The 6,000-nt window shown below is 43.9% G+C and overlaps 1 protein-coding gene across 1 annotated transcript in view; it reads right to left on the reverse strand.

The window, feature by feature from the left end:
* The window catches only part of SRRM4 (serine/arginine repetitive matrix 4), a 367,949-nt gene extending 364,252 nt beyond the window's left edge, over nt 1-3,697 (reverse strand). Inside the window, exon 1 of the mRNA XM_070400012.1 lies at nt 3,627-3,697. The gene's annotated coding sequence lies outside the window, so the exon portion shown is untranslated. The remainder of the gene's footprint in view (nt 1-3,626) is intronic.
* Between the last annotated feature and the right edge of the window lie 2,303 nt (nt 3,698-6,000).

The raw sequence follows: 6,000 nt of genomic DNA on the forward strand, positions 1-6,000 counted from the left end.
CTTGGATAAGTCAATCTGGGTGTGCCTCAGTTTTCTCATCCTATATAATAAAAGGCTAATATGCAAATAGACTGAGTGGTGGAACACCAGAACAACCAAACAACCTAACAACCGGTCGCTATGATGTGAGCTGACCACCAGGGGGCATGTGCAGAACATGGTGGGCATTGGCTGCAGCAGGATGGTGAAGCAGGTGAGCGGGGGCGCCAGACCAAGGCGCGGCGCCGGTCGCTGTCATTGGGGCAAGCATCTGGTGGTTACTGAAAATTCTTTGCTCCCGCGCACCATGGTCCCATCAGGCGCTCGCACCTGCTGCTGGTGCCGGCCCCGCTTACACCCACTGCCAGCGCCAGAGCAGCTGCTAGCACACGCTGCTGGTGCCCGGCACTGGTCCGGATCACTTGGCGCATCAGGGGTGCTAGTGGTGGCTGCTGGCCCTGAGGGCTTCTCCACCTCCCCCTGCTCCTCAGGGGCGATCGGGGCAGCAGCCGCTGCTCGCACCTGCTGATGGCCCTGCTTGTATCCGCTGCTGGTGCTGGCCCCAATTGCTCCGTGGTGCCAGCAGCGGGTACAAGCGGGGCTGGCACAGTCAGTGCATGGGAGCAGTGGCGGCAGTGGGAGCAGGTCTGCCAGTAGACAGGGACCCAGGGGTCGCAGCAGGAGGGGCCGGGTGGGGGCGCATAGGATGAGCCAAGACCTGCCCCTATGCCTACTGCAGCCTCGTGGCCACAGTTCCTTTCAAGGTACACAAATTCGTGCAGTGGGCCCCTAGTCTGTAAAATAGTAGTAGCTACTTCATAGGATTGTTGTAGTAAATACAAGAGGCTCTCAAGACCTAATACATAATGAATGTCCAATAATTATTATGAATCTGACCCAGTGGTAGATGATATGTCTTTTTCCCCCTACCAGGCCATTATTCCTTGTGGTCACACCCTTTGGGTTTCCTTTGAGTAACCACTTCTTCTCTACTCATAGTTGTGTGGTAGGCAGCTAGACAGACATGAGCAGAGCAAGGACAATGGGCCAGGTACAGAAGGTCACCAGGGTGGAAAGCCCCAGGTACCTAGCAAGGGAGAAAACAAGGACCTCGCCCCCAGGGTGACCTTTCCTCCCCTATCATATAGCTGGTTATATAGTTTAAACCCCTGACCTTTGATATTGCTGATCATTCAGTTTGGACTCTCTCCTGACCTTTCCTCCCCTGTCACATAGCTAGTCTGTGTGTGTGTCTGTGCTCTAGTTTCCTCTTTTTATGAGGATGCCGGTCACACTGGACTAGTGTCCACCTATATAACCCCATTTAACCTTAATTACCCTTTAAAGACCCTATCTCCAAATACAGTCACATCCTGAGGCGCTAGGGTTATTAGGTCTTCAACATATGAGTTTGAGGGAGACACAATTCAGTCCATAATAACTTATGACCCAGATTTAGCCAAAACATTCATCTTCCCCCAGTCAAAGTGATTAATTCAATCCTAGACTTTTTAAAAAAAACTTAAGTACATAGAATGTTTTCATCTACAAGACTGTGTGTTGCAAAGATAATGTAGGATGGAGCTTCTGGGGTCAACATGTGGAAAAGCCAGTAGAGAAAAAAACATAGCAGAGAGGTGGAAAGGGAGAGACTGAGTCCTGGTGTCACCAGCTGAGTCCCTTGATGCAGCTGAGCCTAAAGCTTACATCGACAGTTCACTCATATACTCCACTAAACGTCCCTTTTGTGGCTTGAGCCAGTTTGAATTGGTAGCTGTCACTTGCAACCAAAGAAGTCTTGACTAGTGTAGCCTCTACTTAATTAGTAAGGAGCTTGGAGGTCCCAGAGAAGTAGAAAGAAATGGAGAGGACTGAGGAACAGGACTGGCAAGTGAAAGGAATGTTTACCAAACAAATTAGGTGGGTAATCATGAGCATATATTACAGGAATCAGGGTGGGTTTAAGAACAGATGTGTATTCTCTAGCTTAGCCTAATATAAGAAAGTTTGACTCTTCAGAGTAGTTAAGTAAGGCAGGGAGTTCTTCACTGAACCATGGGTGTCTCAGAGGCAGCAATGGTGTCTTGTTCAGATGCAATGTATCCCCAGTGCCAAGCATGAAATGGGCACTCAAAAAATATCGGTGGACTTGAATGGGCTTACTAAGAAATCTTTTGCATTTTATGATTCAACACAGACATCCTCAAAATAATGAATTTGCCACAACATTATATTTGCAAGTTCCCAGTACACTCACTGTTAAAGAATTACACTGATAATCATACAGTGGCCGAGTATTAATTTTAATGAGATTTAGTAACTCAGAGAGGAAAATGTCACCATTAGCAGACCTATAACTGCCTCTTTCCTTACCTGTAAAATGCATTATAATTCTCTGTTGCAATCTAGAACTGCTCTTCTTGGGATCTATTACAGACCTTTCAGAAGGGGTCTGGAAGGGAAAAGGGAAGGCTGTCTGTTCACAACAGTGGATAACAACATAGAGTGGGAAGAGCCTGGCCTTGCTCTCCTTGGATTACTGCACCACTGGAGGAGAGCCTTGAACTTGGGTTTCTATCAAGCTGCTGGTAACCTGCCCATCCTCCCCTCTGGAGAGAGATTACTCCTTAATGTCTCTGGTACATGGGGAAGGTGTCTATAGATTATAAGCAAATAACCTCCAAGAAGAGATGGGATCTTTATTATTCTGGAATATCTCCAATAAGAGAGAGGTTTTCTATCTTTAGTTTGCTATTCAATTGTCCCTGAACAAAACTTGTCAGTGCTCTTTCCTGGGAAGGCCCAGACCATACAGAACTCGAGAAATCTAAGGAGAATTTTCTCCCAACAGAAATGTGTTTAGACAATGATGCCACAGGATGGAAGGAACCTGGATCCCTGAGTCACCAGATGAAGGAAACCCTTTGCCGACCCACATAACACATTACATAAACTGTTATGGTGCTCAGCCATTGAGATATGAGGTCTTGTCTATCGTGGCAGCATGCGTTAATTATTCTGACTAATAAAGATGACTTTAAAGTACATCAAACAAGTTATGCCTGTATTAGAAATCAGAGAGCTAGCCAATATATACTAAATTCAAAATGATAAGGATGGGGTGGGATTTGGGAGAGGGTAGAAGACTATGAAGAGGTCATACTTTACTAGTGACAGAGTAAAAGGAAACAGAATATGAGAGACAAGCCACAGCTGTCCAGGAATCCATCCCCCAGTCTCAGCACGTCCACGTGTCATCAGCCCACCTCGCCCATGAACTCAAATCCACACTGGACTCAAAACCGTGAATGACTTTCACACCAGTTTGGAGATTTTCGGATCATCTTAAGCTCAATTACAGCTAAACCAATAACATACCCCAAATATCATTATTGGGAAATCACCAAGCCTGCTAATTGTATTTGCAGCTTTTTCATTATATTAGTAAAGTCATAAGTGCAGCTTGCTCTTCCCAGGGGATAACCATTCACAAGGCCAATTTCCTTGGATGCAGCTTTCATATCACAGCAGTTTGGAACTAATGTGTCTCAGGAAATAAACTGTCAGATCAATAACATTTGCAACCAGAGAATATTTGGAGCAAATAGCAAAGTACAGCCTGCAACAGAGACCAACATGATCCTTACCTGACCCTTGGAAGCTGTCGCAACTGGAAAACTTGGGATTTCCCAAGGGGTCAATTTGGAGATACTGTTCGCATTACCTGGCAAGACACAAAGAAGCCTCATTGCATTATTTTGTGACTCCTTCCTGGGAAGCTCAACATATCATCACTAATCTGAAAAAAAAAAAGCAAATAACATTTATTAAGCTTCTTCTGGGTGCCAGGCTTGATGCCTTGAGCAGTGCATGCAGAAATAAGCAGTCTTTATAGAAGTCCATAAAGTTCAAATTTGGGATCTGAAACTTCCTAAGGCAAGTTCTGTCACTTCTCTGAGTCTCAATTTCCAAATCTGTACAATGGAAATAATAATACCTACTTTCCAGGGGTGTTTTGATGACTGAAGAGGAAGTATGTAAAGTGCCTAGTTTAGTACATGGTACATAGTAGGTGCTCAAAAATAACAGCTGTTGCTATGACTTTAACCACATCTTTTTCATTAAAGTTAAAAAATGTTCACAAAACAAATCAATGTTTCCCCTCAACTGGGCCATTTAAGGCAAAAAAGTTTACACACCAATCTAAGTTGACCCACATAATCCTTCCACCCAAAGAGAAAAGGCATGTCATTTTGTTTTTCATCAGAAAGAGACTGTCAGCTTCTCTATGTTTTCCTTTTTTTTTTTCTTCAGGACAAGCTCTTGATGTAACCTAGCATTCTATAAGTATTAGATAAAGACCTAAAAGTTAATAAGGAAAGGAGAAAGATACAAAAATATAGCAGAGTATGAAGTAATTATCAATTCATAGAACTGGGGTTACTTTTGCACCACTTAGGCCTGGGATTGAATTGAATGAGCACTTAGAAACTGTGTGACTCTGGGAAAATAACATTATTTCTCTGAGCTATTGCTTACTCTCTGCGAAATGGCAACACCATCTGCCTCAAAGAGGTAATGTGAAAACTAAATAAAATGATAAACAGTAAAATCTTAATGAATTTTAGTACTCATTCCCCTCTCTTCAACTCCCATCATTATTAGGCTTAAATTAATGCAGAAAATGCGTATTGGGCACTGTGATGGATACTGGTGATATAGTGGTAAATAAGACCGACCAGGCCACTGTCTTCACAGTCCAGTCCACGCTCTGGAGGGGAATAGATAAATTACTCACCCAATTCTACAAATCAATGGAAGAGTAAACTTGTGAGAAGTACTAGGAAGAATTAATGAGAGTTTGCTAAGAGGTCCTGGCTGAGGTGTTAAGAAAGGCCTTCATGCCCATTCTGGGTTGTAAGCATATTTCCCAATGGTGAAATACGTAAAGTGCCTAGTTTAATGCAAGAGGCCAGATCATGCTGGGCCTTCCAGGGTGAGCTACAGGGCCAGAGCACTGCACAAATACAGGAAACACCAAATTCACTGAACATACAGCCACATTGCAGAACCAGCAGCCCTGGTAGACAATATGCAGAAAATAGAAACCACAAGGGACCCAAATAAAACACAAAGTGTAAAGAGAAAGCATTTGGAAGAAAAAATAAATTATGAAACTTCCAAGGGCATCTGTGGTGTAGTAACTGAGGCAGACCAATGTTGCCACCAAGCAGAACTAGAAATGCTGGATTAAAAAAACACAAAAACTCAAAGTGTATGCTGCACTCATGACTTTACTAATATAATGAAGAAGCTGCAAATACAATTAGCAGGCCTGTGTGGTGACTTTCCAGTAATGATATCTGGAGTCTATTTGAAAGCATTCGGGAGCAGCCAGGACCTGAGATACAAAAATTCTGGAAAGAAGAGTTCAGTGAGGATAGCCTACCATTGTGCACATTGCTTTTTCCCTCAGGGCACAGATAACTGCTAACCATCAAGAGGGGTGAGAAGCACAGAAGCAGAGCAGAGAGCAGCTGCGAAAAGGCTGGGAGGCCATCAGAGTGGTAGGAAAACTCATAAAGGTGGAAGACCAAAATTAGCATCTTATGAGGTCAAAAGGGCTACGAGTTGAGGGTCCAAAATATCTCCCCAAAAAACAGGAGGTAATGAGAAGTGATCCAAAAACACTGCACCATTTTTCCCCTTATTTATGCTGTATAAGGCAAGTGGCTTAGAATTGAAGCCAAAAACACTGTTGAAAATTGAGTAGTTTTTGGTGTTCTCCTAATACTAGGGCACCAAGCTGGATGGAGTTCAGAGCCACCAATTCCTAGGAGATGCTTGGCAAATAGCTCTGGTTCTAATCTGATTCCAAGGAGTAGGGGTGAATTAGAAGCAGACAGAGCATTACAAAAATCGTAATCCAACCGTGGTCAACTTGGTCCCTGAGTGGACAGAGGTGATCTGCCTCTACACATTATTGTCAGCCAGAGGACAAGGAGACTGCTCCCCCTCCCC

Source organism: Myotis yumanensis, unplaced genomic scaffold, assembly GCF_028538775.1.
Source record: "Myotis yumanensis isolate MYYU_CA2020_CCGP unplaced genomic scaffold, mMyoYum1.0.hap1 SCAF_19, whole genome shotgun sequence".
Classification (NCBI taxonomy): Eukaryota; Metazoa; Chordata; class Mammalia; order Chiroptera; family Vespertilionidae; genus Myotis; species Myotis yumanensis.